Here is a 20,005-nt window from a genome sequence, read left to right on the forward strand (position 1 = left end):
TTGAGCAGAGGGAAGAGATGATAGGATGGAAGAGGAGAGAGTAGTGGGAGAGAGAGAGCGAAGGTTGCGGCGGCGCATTACCATCTGTGTAGGGGCAGAGTGAGTAGTGTTGGAGGAGAGCGAGAGAGAAAGGGAAACAAAGTAGTGGTCGGAGACATGGAGGGGAGTTGCAGTGAGATTAGTAGAAGAGCAGCATCTAGTAAAGATGAGGTCAAGCGTATTGCCTGCCTTGTGAGTAGGAGGGGACGGTGAGAGGGTGAGGTCAAAAGAGGAGAGGAGTGGAAAGAAGGAGGCAGAGAGAAATGAGTCAAATGTGGACGTAGGGAGGTTGAAATCCCCCAAAACTGTGAGGGGTGAGCCATCCTCAGGAAAGGAACTTATCAAGGCGTCAAGCTCATTGATGAACTCTCCAAGGGAACCTGGAGGGCGATAGATGACAAGGATATTAAGCTTAAATGGGCTAGTGACTGTGACAGCATGGAATTCAAATGAGGAGATAGACAGATGGGTTAGGGGAAAAATTGAGAATGACCACTTGGGAGAGATGAGGATTCCTGTGCCACCACCCCTCTGACCAGATGCTCTCGGGGTATGCGAGAACACATGGTCAGACGAGGAGAGAGCAGTAGGAGTAGCAGTGTTTTCAGTAGGAGTAGCAGTGTTTTCACCACTAGTCAGCTACCTGCTCCCCATGTCCTCCTCCTGACTCACGGACTTCCTACCCCCCTCTGCTCCCCATATGGACATCCCCCCCGCCACGGACATTTACCCTGCCCCCACCCCAATGGACATTTATCATTGCCACAGTTGTTAATATGTATATGTTATTATTATTATTTTTTATATTACCTATTTTTATTATATTTGTATTGTTATCTTTCACTTTGTCCTGCATTCTTGGAGCTCAAGAATTGCACTGTAATTACATCTGTAACCCTGTATATGTGACTATTAAACTACTTTAATCTAGCTGGGGCTAGCTGGGAAGTCTCACGAAAATTCTCTCCCACAGAGTGAAAATCTACCTTTCAACACATCGGTGCGCAAATACGAAAACGCTATCAAAGTCCACTTTACATGCGTTTAATGGAAAATTAAGCTTGACAGTTTGCTATTGATCATTTATCAACCTGAGAACTCGGCGGGTGTATCAATCTGGAGAAATAAAATAAGACTTGTGAAATCAAGCGTGGCCCCGATATACAGAGAGTGCATGGGTCAAGTGTGTGTGTGTGTGTGTGTTTATTCATCTATGTGCGTGTGCATGCATATCTGCACATTTCTGCATGCATGTTCTTCCATGCATGTGTGTCAGTGTGCAGAGATATCCATGACCTAACTCCACTTCGCCAAACCCGCTCTTTCTTCTGGAGGCAGTCTTTGCCAGGTCTGCAGTGGAGCATGCAGTGTTATTGTGCTGGGTTAAGTGCCTCAAAATCTAATTACTCTAATGTCTGTTGCCGTCTTAAATCACACTTATTGGCTAAGTGCACTGGTTTGTCTGTCCTTCAGAGGAAAGCTCCTTCACACTTCTCCCTGAGTAATAATTCCAATTGGATATGAGCAATTGCACTTATTGGCTGGGGCACGGCGATGGCTGCCGGGTCTCTGATTTGCTGCCAGGGGTGTCTATTGGCTGCTTGCTATTGGCTCCTGGGAAAGAGTGGGAGGGTAGCTCTCCCTTTCCTCCTCCTGTGGTAGAGCGTGTGAATGCAAGGACTCCTTTCTCTCATTGTTTGAGTGACTGCAGGTATTGGTGTCTGCCTCTGAGCGCGCGCGCGTGTGTGTCTGGGAGTGTGTGTGTTGGAGAGGGAAAGAGATAAAAAGAGAGTGAGGCGAGCAGCGTTTCTTCTCCCCCTCTAGCCTCCCCGTCTCCCTGCTCCCTGTCACTCCATTCTTCTTCCTCCCGGACCACCCTGCCTCCAGTCGGATAGACCCTGGACCTCCCCAGGACCCTCCTCCCATCACCCCTTTGACTCTCCTCACTTCTCCGACCAGCTTTGTCAACTGAGCAGGTAAGATGCTCATACTGCTGCGACTCTCCTTATCTCCCCCTTTATTATTCCCTCTTTGGATTTCTCTGTCCTTCTCTCTCTCTCCCTCTCTCTCTCTCTCTCTCTCTCTCTCTCTCTCTCTCTCTCTCTCTCTCTCTCTCTCTCTCTCTCTCTCTCTCTCTCTCTCACTGTCTTTCTAGCTTTCAAGTTCTCCCTCTAGCAGTTCCCCTCAGAATTAGGCATGTTTTGAAAGTGGAAGGTAAAGGGAGATTAAACTTGGGGGGTCACAGTCTTTTGTCCCTCCAACTGATATCACACAGAGAGCTTACCTTTTCTCCACAGTAATAAATCTTCATCTTTCCCATCTCCCTTTGCAATATTGGGCCCTCAGGGTTAGAGCAGAAGCTAACACAGAGAGAAGGAAATTAGCTCTCCTACTTCAAACTGTTCCGGGTATAAATGGTCTGTGACAGTGCACCATATTTTGGTCGCATCCTTAATTGATTTACACTGTTTACTGTTGTTTGCAATAACTATTTATAGATCTCAAAGTATCAGCATGCGCTAGCTACTTCCCCAAATCGAGAATACGCAGGTCCACCAGAAACCAGAACACATGACATTGCACAAACGGTAATGACTTCAGAACGTTCGCTTGATTGAATCGAGCAATCTTTCTCCAGCAAGCAGTACCAACATTAGCATGCTCTATAAAGCATTTCTGCCAACAGCAGAAGAAGAAGGAAAAAAGCTGCTTTGTCCTCCACACGGACTCCACACATCCTGTGCTTTGCCAGGAAGGGGATGTTGTGCGATACTAAAGTGATTTTTAGACGTCAATACTGCTGGGCCACCGGAGGTTTCAACAAATTTAACTCAGCCTCTGATGCTCGGCTATTTCAAAGGGACTTCCCCTGTGTAAAGGGTGACCTTTCTATTTGTGATAATGATTTTTTAATTTGCTCCGAAAATGCATCCGCGCTAAAGCCTGCTGGGAGTATGGGACCTTTAAGTGAAAGCAACTCTCTTGGGGGGTAACAGCCCTTGCTGAGATTGTTCTGTTGTGTTCTGTACATTTACAATGGACTATGAAAGTGCTGTGGGGACCCCTTGAGACTACAATGACTTGTGTCCTTTCTACTTTAAACAACATGGGTTAATTTAGTCTGAGAGAAACTTACAGTACCTCTGTGTCATTGATTGCAGTTGCATATAGCTGTTATTGAAGTTGAGTGTCAGGGAGAAGTGATGAGGCGTAGATTAGTTGTGTGGATTTTTCAGAGAGAACAGGTGTCTTCATTTACAACGATATCCCTATGAAGCCGAGCTGGCTCTGTGCCAAAGGCAGGATCAAGTGAAAGTGGCTCTTGAAATTTCCGCTAAGCTTTTACATTTTTCTTTTGCCACTTGAATAGGTGTCCGCAATATGGCAACAATTTCAAATGTTTAAGGTTAGGGATAAGCTCAGACATTAACTCAAAATTCTTAAGGTTAGGCATTAACTCAGAATGGTTAAGGTAAGGGTTAAGGTTTGGGATAGGCTTAAAACAAAAATATAAAAAACAACTTTATCACTGAATTCGAACTTGCAACCTTTGGAATCAGAGGCAGATGCTTACACCCATCCACCATCCCCGTTCACAATGCCGAAACCTACTTGAAGGTAACAGCGCTCACTGTTGCCCCTTGTGGCCAGTCTCCACGTCATCTCCCGATGTCCTCAGACATGGATGGACGTTGAATAATGAATTGTGTAACGGGTGACCTGGCTGCTTCTCTCTCTCTCTTCTGTTATCTTCTGTTATCTTCTGCTCTCTTCTCTTCCCTTCTGTTCTCTTCTCTTCTCTTTATAAGGAGTGGTGGTGTGTTGGACTCTCTGAGACACAACACTAGTATGTCATGCCAGAGGTTAAAGTTCAAATAAGATCATCTTGTTTGGTAATCCGAGGGATGGAGCTGGGGAAATGTAACTAGTGTCATATTGCTTGACAGAGTTATGGAGGCTAGGATTGACAGTCTTTGCAATTGGCATGATAGTTTTAAGCATTTTGAATATAGTTTGTTTACAATACTAACAGCCTTTGATCTTGGGGGTTTCTGATTGGATAAGACAATTGTACTGAGATCACAAGGCATTTCTAAGTTATATTATTCAAGAACCAATGGGCATCTATCATTAATTGAAGGGCAACAATAGTCAAAAGTTGAAACTTAAAAGAGGCTTTGTTCTTTCATCAACATGCTAGTGTGTACTATTCAATGATTTATATATACACTAGATGACTAATAGAGGGTGCTGTGTTGAAGCCATTCACCCACCGTGCCTCTATCTTGGCACCCCCCCCAATAAAAAATATTTTGCAAGCTATATAAATGCATTTATTAATGTATACATTCGTTTTTGACATTTATTCTATTTCAGACACCTTAATGCAAACTTTTAATTAAAAAATATATATATTATGTGAGCTAAACACAAACATTTTAAATAAAAACAAATATTACAACATTTTCCTTAAAGTATAATTTTTAGACATGCATGTAATTTATTTGTATTATTATTATTGTTTTTAGTCATTTAGCAGACACTCTTATCCAGAGCGACTTACAGGAGCAATTAGGGTTAAGTGCCTTGCTCAAGGGCACATCAACAGATGTTTTGCTCTGGGATTAGAACCAGCGATCTTTCAGTTACTGGCACAATGCTCTTAACCACTAAGCTACCCAAACATTTATTTGAAACACTGTAGAATTCCATTCATTCCTATGGAGGACTGCTCCTACTGAGGAGTGCCAATATGGCTGACCGGTGGCTTCAAAGCCTCTCAAATCAAATCAAATGTTATTTGTCACACATACATGTTTAGCAGATGTTATTGCGGATGTAGCGAAATGCTTGTGCTTCTAGCTCTGATAGTGCAGTAATATCTAACAAGTAATATCTAACAATTTTACAACATATACCCAATACACACAAATCTAAGTAAGGAATGGAATTTAAGAATACATATTTACATATATGGACAAGCAATGACAGAGCGGCATGGACTAAGATACAGTAGAATATTATAGAATACAGTATATACATATTAGATGAGTAATGCAAGATATGTAAACATTATTAAAGTGACTAGTGTTCCATTTCTTAAAGTGGGCAGTGATTTCAATAGGCAGCAGCAGTCTCTAATGTGCTAGTGATGGCTATTTAACAGTCTGATGGCCTTGAGATAGAAGCTATTTTTCATTCTCTCGGTCCCAGCTTTGATGCACCTGTACTGACCTCGCCTTCTGGATGATAGCGGGGTGAACAGGCAGTGGCTCGGGTGGTGTAGGTGTCCTGGAGGATGGGTAGTTTGCCCCCGGTAATGCATTCGGCAGACTGCACCACCCTCTGGAGAGCCCTGCGGTTGCGGGCGGTGCAGTTGCCGTACCAGGCGGTGATACAGTCTGACAGGATGCTCTCAATTGTGCATCTGTAAAAGTTTGTGAGGGTTTCACCACACTCCCAGAGCCCTCACCTCCTCCCTGTAGGCTGTCTCGTCATTGTTGGTAATCAAGAATAATACTGTTGTGTCGTCTGCAAACTTGATGATTGAGTTGGAGGCGTGCTTGGCCACGCAGTCATGGGTGAACAGGGAGTACAGGAGGGGGCTGAGCACGCACCCTTGTGGGGCCCCAGTGTTGAGGATCAGCGAAGTGGAGATGTTGTTTCCTACCTTCACCACCTGGGGGCGGCCTGTCAGGAAGTCCAGGACCCAGTTGCACAGGGTGGGGTTCAGACCCAGGGCCTCGAGCTTAAGGATGAGCTTGGAGGGTACCAATGGCCAATACATAGCATCAGCAATCCAGGGTTTATATACATCATTGCGTGGTAGCAAAAGTGAAGTGGAAATGTTGCTAACACTTTACTTAAACCCATAGTAATGCACTATTATTCTTTATAAGCAGGTATGATACCTCCCTTCTTGTTATGCCACACCATAATAAAGGATACCTTATGTAGTGTTATCGAAATGTTGGAGACTCAAATATATAACACAACTTGAAAATAATTTGTGACATATAGTATCTCTAAGTAGTTCCACCACTACCAAACAGTTGCATTGTCAGAAATGAAGCAATAATACAATACAATAATGACACTGAGTCTATTCTCTTTGAAGGGCCTTCTTCTTGTCTTGAGCCATGCTCTCAAAGCAGCTGGTCCCTTTGTGCTTTGGCTGCTTCTGCCTGTTCCGGATCTCATGCTGCCCTGGCTTGGGAGTTGCCTCGGCGGCAGTGGCACAGCACGAAAAGGCCACTGACATTCACTGGCCGGTGTCCCCATGTCTGCCAGATGGGATGGGGAGAGCACAAAGCAGACACATACAGTACCAGTAGCATGTACTCTGGTCAGCTCTGGGTTCTGTTGTCATGAACGCTCTTTAGTTTGACATTGTTTTTGTCTTTAAAACGGTGCTGTCTGACAAAAAATGATAGTTTTAGGTATTCCATGTTCCGAATGATTTGAGCTATGTTGACATTTCTGTTTTTATCTTTCTCTTAAATGTAATTTAGCATACACCTTTATTTCTGCAATAATCTCACCTTGTTTGAACCCTTATAGGCCTATGAGCTGTAGGCTATGATATTGCTGCGGTATAGGTACATTGTTCAGAGCATGTCTGTGGTCAATACATTATTCCCTAACAACATATTGTAGATTAGAATCTAATATTTCTAACGCCTTAATGCCCTTTTGATGCCCTATGGACACAGCTGCACTACGCCACAGCAATGGCAGGACACTGCCTTGTGTCCCATGTTTCTCTCCCTCTCTCCTTCATCTCAGCCCTGATTGGTAAACAGGCCTCCCCCACTGCGCTGGGGTTGTAACTTAAAGGCATCCGGCCCGTGTCATAACTCAAAAGCAAATGCAATGCTGGAGGGGGCTGAAACTGAACGCTGCACCTTTTCAAAGTTGAGGCTATAGGAGAGAATGATGGCCTGTGAATTCAGGGGCCTTTTGTCTCGGCAATGTAATTCAAGCCGGCGATGGGCTGTGAGATCAATGAGGGGCTGAAGAGCCCAGAGAGAGAGCGAGAGAGGGGTGGAGCTTGGCGCTTTGCCTCCCGCTGCCTGTGTTAACGTCGCACTGGGTGGTGCAGTTAGGTCGTGAATAGGCATGCTGCCACAATGTCAAAAAGCTATTTTTATACCCGTTAATACATAGGGGGTTCGGAGAAATGCTCTAGTGGGATGTAACGTGGAAATATTATTGTTGGCTAGGAACAGGCCTGGCTTTGTTGATCAAAGTATGGTTGGTGGCATGGGAGGGATGCTGTGATTCCATTACAACCAGATCAAAACTGGTATGCAGGAGTTCAACACTCTGTTTGTGCTGTTTGAACCCAATGATTCCACAGATTAATGTTTATTGTTTATAATAAAAGGAGAACATGTTTCCTTGCACGGTGAGAACAATATAGTTTCACCTTATCCTTGAAACCCATGGATGCTGGTTTCAATTCAGTAGGACCCTAGGTCCCAAAAGCCAGAGCAAACTGGAGTTTAAAGTGGTCATTGACCTAAGCTAGTCACACTTTAGGGTTCTGCTTTCAATAGTGCCCTCAAAAGCCATACCTACTGTACTGTAACACTGTGTGCTCTTGCAAAGAGACACGTCTGCAGCTTATACAGAAATGCTATCTGGTAATGTCAAGAAAAATGTAAGGGATACGCTTGATTCTGTCTCTTAGCCCGCATTTAGCCCACACGCTCTCAGCGCTTTTGCTTGATTAAAAGCAACCCAGGAGTTTGTAGTGCACGGTAGGTGCAAGCGCAAGGGCTGACAGCTTAACCGCTGATTATTCAAGCCTCTTAGGCTAAGCCACGGCACTCGAATGATTAACATCGACTCTTTTCCCCCTCTCTCTCTCTCTCTCTCCGTCTCAATCTCTCTCTTTCATTCTGTCTTCATTGGGGGAGTGGAGTTTAGGAAATGGGAAAAGATGGAGACAGCCCGCAGAAGGCAGACCTGTTGTCTCGTAGCTCGTGGGGATCAGTGCATGGCATAGTGATTCATGTGGTGCAGAGGCTTTATATACACATAATCCACACCAGTAGCGTAGCAGCGATGGTTGACTGTGTGAGGCGAGCGCACCGGCCAGGCTCTCCTATTGCGCCCCCTCCTCCTGCCACAGGGGTGTGAGAGTGTGTCACCAGGTCACGTGGTTATGAAGCAGCGTCTGACACACAACTCACTCCTCTCCCCAAGGGGTCATATCATCACCACTTCTGAAGAGTGCCAGTGGCTCGTTAAGACAGCAGATATTTCTAGGGTTAAAGAATGTTCCTGAAATGGGGAATGCTGTGAAGTATTCTTTGAAACTTGCTTTGTCCAGGTTTCTTGAAGAACTTTAAAGAGCATTCCCCATGATATACATGTCATGATATGACCGTAAGAAGTGTGTGGCAAAAACAATGTGATCACAGTTTTGGTCTGCTGTTTGGTCTGTGTTGAATTGCCTTCAAAGCATCTCTAGAAAGTGTACACTCTAGCATTAGATCATAACATCATGAGAACATTGCCACACGTTCGACATACATGGTACACCCTTTGTTTGATACTGTTCGGACTGGGAATGATCATCAACTTGTGTCAGAGTTATCGAATCATAACGAAAGCTCTTCTCCTTGGTAGTTGGGCTGTGTTGGATTACCCCTCCGACTTGTTGGCACAGCCACAGACGACAGCACAGTGACACGCCTGCCGGACAGATTGGCCCCAGTTGGGGGGGACATAGGGTGGGAAGGAAAAAGGTGTTGGCTGCCACTGAGGTGTCATTATTACCTTTTGTTTGGCTAAAGCACTACAGCCTTAGGGTACCCACTACCTAACCACGTTTGAACTTGAAATACCAGGTGTAGATTTGGTTTGGTTCCCTCTCACCCCCTTTTGAGAGAGGATGGGGGATGTGCCCCTTCGGCTTGCCTGACACACTTTCCCTGAGCCGCTGGTTTTTCAGCTCCCAAGGCATCCGCAGAGCCCGCTAAGTCAGCAAGAACGCTGCCGAGTGTGCATGTAGAAAAGAGCGGATGGCTGTAGGAAGAATGAGAAACATTTCCCTCTCCGCTCTTTGCAGTGTACAGGGCCTCTCTGTCTATTGCGTCGCCTGCAGAAACCTAAATACGCTTCAAATCCCATTATTCCCATTATCCCACCTTCCCTAGTCTCTGCGCTAATTCATTAGTCACTAAAAGTTTCAGACCCCCTGGCCCGATTTCATCAAAACTGTTAACCAGGTTTTTGGGTAAGACAAAACAGCATTCCCTCTAGCTCTGCAAGAATTTATGTTTCGGATAAATGTAGTCAACAAAATTATTTCAATGTGAACCAAAACAACTTTACTGTATTCTAGGTCTAACTTTGCAACACTAGAAAAAAAATAACATTCTCCACCTTAAACCTAGCCCTTCGTTTCATCCCTTTGTCTTTCTCTACCTCCCACCCATGCCCCATCCCCTTCACATTATGAATGGAATGCTATTACTCTCTTCCTACTCTCTATTATTCATATAATGCAATGCTGAAACTGTGTCAGTGCTAAAACTTAGCAGACCATGGAGGATCTCCAGTAATGCTGCCTCCTTTCCTTAATCTGCACTGATCAGACACATGGACCGGTGAGGGTAAAATAGGGTAATATGCTGAGAGCCAACAGGGGTGTCTGCTGTCACCTCACCAGTTGTTTAATGAGAGGAAGAAGGAAAGGAAGCCACCTTAGACCATTGAGATGAAGTGCAGGCCTGGACCAAAATCCTGTTTCTGTCAACCATGAAATGAAAGGGTCAAAGATCATTGGTTGACAGATACCAGGATGTTTTTTTTTTTTAATCTTGCTTTTCTAGACTGACACATTGGCCTCCTGACAACGGCAGAACTCCTCGAGGCATCAAGTGGTGCGCAATTAAGAACAGCTCCTTGATTTTGACATTTTAAAGAGCTCATCACCAAGTTGAGCCGCAATCTGTTTCCTGCAGGCAAATCTAAGTAGCAGATTACTTAGTGTGGTGCGATTTCTCCCACCAAGTTTGGAGTTTGATCCATCGGCTAATTCGCTTTCATCATCTCTCAGAGAGTACCGCAGCCTGTGACATCATGATGCCCCCCCCCCCCTTATTTCTTGAAAAGCAGAAAAGAAGCACTATCTATTATACTCTGGCAGGGGACAATAATGTGTGTGGGGGAGGAAGAGGGGGTGGTATGGGTGATATTGAAGTCTGGGGAAATGCCTTTGAATTTTCCAAAATATTTTTTTTTTTTCTGTGGGATTAAGACATTAAAGTCTCCAAATCATCAAAGTGCTTTAATGTCACTGTTTCATGAGGAGGGGATCTGTGTTGCCTCTTGAAGGTGTGAGCAGCATGTCAAACGCTGCTAAACGATTCAGCATATTACTCTTCCTCTCCCCGACCAATCTTATTTTATTTTACCTGCATATTCAAATGACTAATACCGCTTTTGTTGTTGAGTCGATCGTGGTTTGACTTCGACAGTATTTTAATGGTTATGTTCCAAAATTATAGAACATTTTATTTTCAGTGAGAGAAAGGCCTTGTTAATTTGTGTTTAAACGAAATGTCAATCAGTTCACCCATTTACACCATTTTATATCTGTCATATTGTCAGGTCCACCTTGACACCCTAATTAGTGAGGAGATCTTTATGCTTCTGTATGCATGTGTGGTTATGAGAGATTCAGGGGGAAAGAGAGTGAGTGAGTGAAAGTGAGTGACAGAGAGATAGACAGAGACGGAGGGAAGGCGACAGACAGACCGACCGACAAACACAGAAAGAGTGATGAGAGAGATGCATTAGACACAATTACACATTGAGGAGCAATCAAGCTTCATTTAGGACTTGATCAAAGAGAGAGAACGGGATGGGAACAGGCATTGAAAAATTGACTGGTCAACATTTTTTTCTGGTCATTTATCAGATTTATGAAATAAGACATATAACATCTGCAGAACATTTGTAATTGTCCACATGTGGGGAAAATAGCAACTGTGACATTTCCATACACATAAGGAGGTCATATGTATTTTAATGCAGGAAAATGTGTTTGACTGATATAGCTGTACTGCCCAAGTAATGACATTCCATGAGAACAATACTCAAATAAAATAAAATGTGCTGAATACAACAGGTGTAGACCTTACAGTGAAATGCTTACTTACAAGCCCTTAACCAAGAATGCAGATTTAAGAAAAATAAGCGTTAAGTAAAAAAAAAGACAGGTAAAAAATGTAAATTAAAATAATTAAAGAGCAGCAGTAAAATAAAATAACAGTAGGGAGGCTATAAACAGGGGGTACCGGTACAGAGTCAATGTGCGGTGGCACAGGTTAGTCGAGGTAATTGAAGTAATACAGTGGGGGGAAAAAGTATTTAGTCAGCCACCAATTGTGCAAGTTCTCCCAATTAAAAAGATGAGAGAGGCCTGTAATTTTCATCATAGGTACACGTCAACTATGACAGACAAATTGAGGAAAAAAAATCCCAAAAATCACATTGTAGGATTTTTTATGAATTTTTTTGCAAATTATGGTGGAAAATAAGTATTTGGTCACCTACAAACAAGCAAGATTTCTGGCTCTCACAGACCTGTAACTTCTTCTTTAAGAGGCTCCTCTGTCCTCCACTCGTTACCTGTATTAATGGCACCTGTTTGAACTTGTTATCAGTATAAAAGACACCTGTCCACAACCTCAAACAGTCACACTCCAAACTCCACTATGGCCAAGACCAAAGAGCTGTCAAAGGACACCAGAAACAAAATTGTAGACCTGCACCAGGCTGGGAAGACTGAATCTGCAATAGGTAAGCAGCTTGGTTTGAAGAAATCAACTGTGGGAGCAATTATTAGGAAATGGAAGACATACAAGACCACTGATAATCTCCCTCGATCTGGGGCTCCACGCAAGATCTCACCCCGTGGGGTCAAAATGATCACAAGAACGGTGAGCAAAAATCCCAGAACCACACGGGGGGACCTAGTGAATGACCTGCAGAGAGCTGGGACCAAAGTAACAAAGCCTACCATCAGTAACACACTACGCCGCCAGGGACTCAAATCCTGCAGTGCCAGACGTGTCCCCCTGCTTAAGCCAGTACATGTCCAGGCCCGTCTGAAGTTTGCTAGAGTGCATTTGGATGATCCAGAAGAGGATTGGGAGAATGTCATATGGTCAGATGAAACCAAAATATAACTTTTTGGTAAAAACTCAACTCGTCGTGTTTGGAGGACAAAGAATGCTGAGTTGCATCCAAAGAACACCATACCTACTGTGAAGCATGGGGTTGGAAACATCATGCTTTGGGGCTGTTTTTCTGCAAAGGGACCAGGACGACTGATCCGTGTAATGGAAAGAATGAATGGGGCCATGTATCGTGAGATTCTGAGTGAAAACCTCCTTCCATCAGCAAGGGCATTGAAGATGAAACGTGGCTGGGTCTTTCAGCATGACAATGATCCCAAACACACCGCCCGGGCAACGAAGGAGTGGCTTCGTAAGAAGCATTTCAAGGTCCTGGAGTGGCCTAGCCAGTCTCCAGATCTCAACCCCATAGAAAATCTTTGGAGGGAGTTGAAAGTCCGTGTTGCCCAGCGACAGCCCCAAAACATCAATGCTCTGCATGGAGGAATGGGCCAAAATACCAACAACAGTGTGTGAAAACCTTGTGAAGACTTACAGAAAACATTTGACCTGTGTCATTGCCAACAAAGGGTATATAACAAAGTATTGAGAAACTTTTGTTATTGACCAAATACTTATTTTCCACCATAATTTGCAAATAAATTCATTAAAAATCCTACAATGTGATTTTCTGGATTTTTTTTTACAGGCCTCTCTCATCTTTTTAAGTGGGAGAACTTGCACAATTGGTGGCTGACTAAATACTTTTTTTCCCCACTGTATGTACATGTGGGTAGAGTTAAAGTGACTATGCATAGATAATAAACAGTAACAGCAGCATAAAAGAGGGGGTGGGGTGGGGGGACAATGCAAATAGTGCTGGTAGCCATGATTAGCTGTTCAGGAGTCTTATGGCTTGGGGGTAGAAGCTGTTAAAAAGCCTTTTGGACCTAGACTTGGTGCTCTGGTACTGCTTGCCGTGCGATAGCAGAGAGAACAGTCTATGACTAGGGTGGCTGGAGTCTTTGACCATTTTTAGGACCTTCCTCTGAAACCACCTGGTATAGAGGTCCTGGATGGCAGGAAGCTTGGCCCCAGTGATGTACTGGGCCATACGCACTACCCTCTGTAGTGCCTTGCGGTCGGAGGCCGAGCAGTTGCCATACCAGGTGGTGATGCAACCAGTCAGGATGCTCTCGATGGTGCAGCTGTATAACTTTTTGAGGATCTGAGGACCCATGCCAAGTCTTTTCAGTCTCCTGAGGGGGAATAGGCTTTGTCGTGCCCTCTTCACGACTGTCTTGGTGTGTTTGGACCATGATAGTTTGTTGGTGATGTGGACACCAAGGAACTTGAAACTCTCAACCTGTTCACTACAGCCCCGTCGATGAGAATGGGGGCGTGCTCAGTCCACAATCATCTCCTTTGTCTTGATCACGTTGAGGGAGAGGTTGTTATCCTGGCACCACACGGCCAGGTCTATGACCTCCTCCCTATAGGCTGTCGCATCGTTGTCGGTGATCAGGCCTACCACTGTTGTGTCGTCTGCAAACTTAATGATGGTGTTGGAGTTGTGCCTGGCCATGCAGTCATGGGTGAACAGGGAGTACAGGAGGGTACTGAGCACTCACCCCTGAGGGGCCCCCGTGTTGAAGATCAGCGAGGCAGATGTGTTGTTACCTACCCTTACCATCTGGGGGCGGCCCGTCAGGAAGTCCAGGATCCAGTTGCAGAGGGAGGTGTTTAGTCCCAGGGTCCTTAGCTTAGTGATGAGTTTTGAGGGCACTATGGTGTTGAACGCTGAGCTGTAGTCAATGAATAGCATTCTCACGTAGGTGTTCCTCTTGTCCATGTGGGAAAGGGCAGTGTGGAGTTCAATAGAGATTGTATCATCTGTGGATCTGTTGGGGCGGTATGCAAATTGGAGTGGGTCTAGGGTTTCTGGGATAATGGTGTTGATGTGAGCCATGATCAGCCTTTCAAAGCACTTCATGGCTACAGACGTGAGTGCTATGGGTTGGTAGTCATTTAGGCAGGTTATCTTAGTGTTCTTGGGCTCAGGGACTATGGTGGTCTGCTTGAAACGTGTTGGTATTACAGACTCAGTCAGGGACATAATAGAGGGCCAGAGTTTCTCCTCCTCTCTAATTTATGGCAGTGTTAAGGTGTCAAGACCGGCACAGCTAGGCAGTAACTTACACAGACGTTAACACAACACTCAGGCAATACATCATTACATTTCTTCCCCAAATGTGCGGTGTTATGGCACTAACTGGTGGTCGTATGGGGAACTTGTTTGTGGCAATATCACTTCCTTAGTGTCAAAGGAAATAAAAATAAATAAAGATCAAAAACACAACAAAATATAGTTCTCCCACCTTAATCATCTACTTGGACTCTATTCTATGTATGCCCATGGTCTTGGCTAAATTACTCTATCATGACATTTGTTTAATGTCATATCTAGGGCGATCCTACTTGAAGATGGGTAGTTAAGGCACTCTCTAAAATGGCATCCTGAATGACAAAGCTTCCATTGGTGGCATTACAGGGCTGACCTAGCGAATTCTGGGGAAGAAGCTGGGTGTGCTGTGGATGGGTCACCTGATGGGTTTTTGGAATCTATTGCCAGTTTTCCGAAAATCGGGATTGTTTCCATCCCACAGGTGATCCTAGCATAAGACCTCATTAGATCTTCCATTGCGCGTGTGCACCTGTGTACATAGTAGGTGCACACGCCAAGGGCAATAAGACCAAGGATCATGGTAACAACAGTCAGGATACTGTCCAGCACCGTTCAAGAGTGGTTGACAGACCAATCTTTTGGCTTATTGCCAATCATGTCAACTAAAAGTGCCTCATTCAGTACGCTAAGATCAACAGTCACCGGTCCCTCTTACTGAATTTGGTTTTGAATAGCTGGTGGTAACTCAGCCATTGATTCCCTACCACTTCCACTTGCGTGGTGGTGACTCCACCTCTTGCTGTTAGTTTGGCTCTACAGCGTTCTTCGCTGGTGATAGGCTTAAGGCCACAAAGGCGCTCAGTGTTATCCCTGACGAAGGGTTTGTAGGACACAAGTAGAGGACGTCTTTGGTTAGAGTACACATTAACAGGTTAGGGGTGAGATAGAAATCTGGATTGTGTTCCTGATAAGCTATGACTGGAGGTGTGATTATTTTCACATGGGTGTTGTCGCGCCAAAATCCTACGTTTAGAACTGTTTTCAACCTATAGATATTCTCCAGTTCAACAACCGGCAGCATCAGTAAAAATCCTAATTCATTTTGATTAACATCAAAGTGTATTGGAATTGCAGACCCCAGACTGTAGGCCAGGTGGAACTGTAATGGCTTTATCATGGTTGTGGTAGCTGAGGTCAATATGTTGTGCACCATTGAGAGGGACACTAGATATGAGGGGATTCTATTCATGGCCAAGTGGTCCATAGAAGAGCAAACTTCACAGATAAAATCTTCCAACAACAATCAAACCAATTGGACATGGGCATAGTCATGGTTCATGACCTCTACTAGCTTGCCTACCGACAGGAGGGTTTTGTTCAGGAGAGTAGCGTGTGTGTTTACCACCAGAATAGTGTCCTGGAGAGACCTTCCCACATGCTGCAACCTGTGTACTTCACGTGCAGAAGAAAATGCGGTATCATCCTCCATGATGACGGAGTATATCAACAGGTCATTGTCAGAATCGACATCCAGCCTGAATGTTGATGTGTTGTCCAGTGGCAATACGGGAGTTATTGTGATTGCCTTTGACGGACAAGTAAAAAGCGTCCCTTCCTCACCACATAGGTCTAGGGAGGAAGGAAGAGGCCCAATCACGGGAACAATAAGTTCAAAATCATGGAATGAGTAGTCAATCAATGTTCCTAGCTGAGTGTGCCGAGGAATGGAGATATCCGCTTGAGTCAGATTCTGCACCAAGAGGTAAGTGGATCTAGCGTTTAGCTCCAACAGCGGGTTACCATTGATAGTTAGCCCCAATTCGAATAATTGCGGCGAGGGTTGGAAGAACACAGTGGTGCCTTCCATCTGGTAGCCGGGCGCCAGGTTCAGTCTTATAGAAACCTCTGTGGTTCTTGCCGGTATCACCACGGCGGACTCAGTTATCACGTAGCAAGCTTCAGGAATAGTCTGCCCGGATGCCATTCGCACAGGGTCGAAAGATAAGGCATGTTGAGCTAGCTGCGCGAAAGACCAAAGAACTTGGTGTATGGTATCGAGTTTAACACCCAATCTCACCAAAATGTCCACTTCCACATAGACTATATGTGGGAGGTTCACGACAACCAGTAAGTAGTGAAATACTTCCTTGTTTCCAATGCGGATTGATAGCGCACATACCCCTAAAGCGGTGAGTGTCATCTGGGGAGTTGTTCCCAGTGGGAATCTGAATGTTTTCAGAACAAGGGGGTGGCAGTTAGCCGCTTTTGAAATGTCGTTGAACATTTCCAAACTGATTGCAGATTTTTCGGACCAGGTTGCCAGTATGGCATACTCAACCATTGTGCCGTTTAGGCACACGCCGCCTATCAGTGGAGGGTGGTATGTATCGGCTGGTGATTAAACTAAGCTACATAGGAAAACCTAATGTTCAGTTAGTTTCCGAGTTGAACTAGTCACCTTGTCATCTGCCACAAATGGCGGACTCATTACTAAGTTCACTGGGGGTATGTCAGTTGACGACGCTGAGCTGTCGTCATCGCATAATGTATTGCATGTAGCCTTCGATGAAGGCGGTGGTGTCAGCTGAGTTATTGCGATTTGTGCCCAGATTTGGTTGGATTTCCAATCCATCAGTGGTACCAAACGGTCTATTAAATCCATCCCAATCAGCATATGCTCGGTGTCAATGCTAGTCACGTACACATGGTGGACAAGTGACACGCTTCCAAGTTCAGTTTTAGTAGGATACGCTTGGTAAGAGGCGAGGTAGCCTGAGTGAAATCTCAAAGTTTAGTGTCACATCGTTCCGTTTTTTAACCAATGTTTCACTTAGTCCACTGCCCTGTTGAGTTCATCCAGCAAAGTTTGAGATATGAGGGAAATAGTCGAACCCGAATCTATCAGTGCATCAGAGGTCAAACAGTCCTCTAAGACAGCTTTGAGGTATGGCCTGTACAAGGTTTTTCTGGTCATATCGCCAACAAAGTGGAGTGGGTTGGCAGAACGGAGTGGTGAGTTATCTGTGTCGATTTTTAAGACAGACTGCTGTACTTCGTGACCCAGTGGGTCCTCTATAGGAATGGGAGAGGAATCAGCTGTTGCAACGCTTCTTACCTTGTGCGTCGCAACATCTGTATCATGGTCTCTAGACAAAGCCCATCGGCTTGTGTCTAGATCAAGTGAGCCCTGGCCTGGGATTTGCATAGGGCGTGGTTAAGGTGAACGTTTCCGACCTCGCAAATGGTGTTAATTTCGGGGGACCCATTCTCCGGCAATTTCATGCCTAGTCATGGTGACTTACAGTGGCTTGCGAAAGTATTCACCCCCCTTGGCATTTTTCCTATTTTGTTGCCTTACAACCTTGAATTAAAAATGTATTTTTGGGGAGTTTGTATCATTTGATTTAAACAACATGTCTACCTCTTTGAACTTGCAAAAATTTTGGGGGGGTGAAACAAACAAGAAATAAGACAATAAAACAGAAAACATGAGCGTGCATAACTATTCAACCCCCCCAAAGTCAATACTTTGTAGAGGCACCTTATGCAGCAATTACAGCTGGAAGTCTCTTGGGGTATGTATCTATAAGCTTGGCACATCTAGCCACTGGGATTTTTGTCCATTCTTCAAGGCAAAACTGCTCCAGCTCCTTCAAGTTGGATGGGTTCCGCTGGTGTACAGCAATCTTTAAGTCATACCACATAAATTACAATTGGATTGAGGTCTGGGCTTTGACTAGGCCATTCCAAGACATTTAAATGTTTCCCTCAAGAATTTCCCTGTACTTAGCGCCATCCATCATTCCTTCAATTCTGACCAGTTTCCCAGTCCCTGCCGATGAAAAACATCCCCACAGCATGATGCTGCCACCACCATGCTTCACTGTGGGGATGGTGTTCTCGGGGTGATGAGAGGTGTTGGGTTTGCGCCAGACATAGCGTTTTCCTTGATGGCCAAAAAGCTCAATTTTAGTCTCATCTGACCAGAGTACCTTCTTCCATATGTTTGGGGAGTCTCCCACATGCCGTTTGGCGAACACCAAACGTGTTTGCTTATTGTTTTCTTTAAGCAATGGCTTTTTTCTGGCCCCTCTTCCATAAAGCCCAGCTCTGTGGAGTGTACAGCTTAAAGTGGTCCTATGGACAGATACTCCAATCTTCGCTGTGGAGCTTTGCAGCTCCTTCAGGGTTATCTTTGGTCTCTTTGTTGCCTCTCTGATGAATGCCCTCCTTGCCTGGTCCGTGAGTTTTGGTGGGCGGCCCTCTCTTGGCAGGTTTGTTGTGGTGCCATATTCTTTCCATTTTTTAATAATGGATTTAATGGTGCTCCGTGAGATGTTCAAAGTTTCTGATATTTTTTTATAACCCAACCCTGATCTGGACTTCTCCACAACTTTGTCCCTGACCTGTTTGTAGAGCTCCTTGGTCTTCATGGTGCCGCTTGCTTGGTGGTGCTCCTTGCTTAGTGATGGTACTCTGGGGCCTTTCAGAACAGGTGTATACAGTATATACTGAGATCATGTGACACTTAGATTGCACACAAGTGGACTTTATTTACATTTACATTTTAGTCATTTAGCAGACACTCTTATCCAGAGCGACTTATAGTTAGTGAGTGCATACATTTTTCATACTGGCCCCCCGTGGGAAACGAATCCACAACCCTTGCGTTGCAAGCGCCATGCTCTACCAACTGAGCTACAGGGGACTGTATTTAACTAATTATGTGACTTCTGAAGGTAATTGGGTGCACCATATCTTATTTAGGGGCTTCATAGCAAAGGGGGTGAATACATATGCACGCACCACTTTTCCGTTATTTATTTCTTAGAATTTATGTAGTTATTTTTTTCATTTCACTTCACCAATTTGGACTATTTTGTGTATGGCTATTACATGAAATCCAAATAAAAATCCATTTAAATTATAGGTTGTAATGCAACAAAATAAAAAAAACGCCAAGGGGGATGAATATACACTGCTTAAAAAAGTCAATCACACTTCTGTGAAATCAAACTGTCCACTTAGGAAGCAATACTGATTGACAATAAATTTCACATGCTGTTGTGCAAATGGAATAGACAACAGGTGGAAATTATAGGCAATTAGCAAGACATCCCCAATAAAGGACTGGTTTTGCAGGTGGTGACCACAGACCACTTCTCAGTTCCTATGCTTCCTAGCTGATGTTTTGGTCACTTTTGAATGCTGGCGGTGCTTTCACTCTAGTGGTAGCATGAGACGGAGTCTACAACCCACACAAGTGGCTCAGGTAGTGCAGCTCATCCAGGATGGCACATCAATGCGAGCTGTGGCAAGAAGGTTTGCTGTGTCTGTCAGCGTAGTGTCCAGAGCATGGAGGCGCTACCAGGAGACAGGCCAGTACATCAGGAGACGTGGAGGAGGCCGTAGGAGGGCAACAACCCAGCAGCAGGACTGCTACCTCCGCCTTTGTGCAAGGAGGAGCAGGAGGAGCACTGCCAGAGCCCTGCAAAATGACCTCCAGCAGGCCACAAATGTGCATGTGTCTGCTCAAACGGTCAGAAACAGACTCCATGAGGGTGGTATGAGGGCCCGACGTCCACAGGTGGGGGTTGTGCTTACAGCCCAACACCGTGCAGGACGTTTGGCATTTGCCAGAGAA

General features: G+C 44.8%; 1 protein-coding gene across 10 annotated transcripts in view; it reads left to right on the plus strand.

Moving 5' to 3' along the window:
- Nucleotides 1–1,711: 1,711 nt before the first annotated feature.
- The window catches only part of LOC121550786 (poly(rC)-binding protein 3), a 232,578-nt gene continuing 214,284 nt past the window's right edge, over nucleotides 1,712–20,005 (plus strand). For all 10 annotated transcript variants that reach the window (XM_041863155.2, XM_041863162.2, XM_041863146.2 and 7 more), the window contains exon 1: nucleotides 1,712–2,015. The gene's annotated coding sequence lies outside the window, so the exon portion shown is untranslated. The remainder of the gene's footprint in view (nucleotides 2,016–20,005) is intronic.

The sequence above is a fragment of the Coregonus clupeaformis genome, chromosome 4, assembly GCF_020615455.1.
Source record: "Coregonus clupeaformis isolate EN_2021a chromosome 4, ASM2061545v1, whole genome shotgun sequence".
In the NCBI taxonomy this organism is placed as follows: domain Eukaryota; kingdom Metazoa; phylum Chordata; class Actinopteri; order Salmoniformes; family Salmonidae; genus Coregonus; species Coregonus clupeaformis.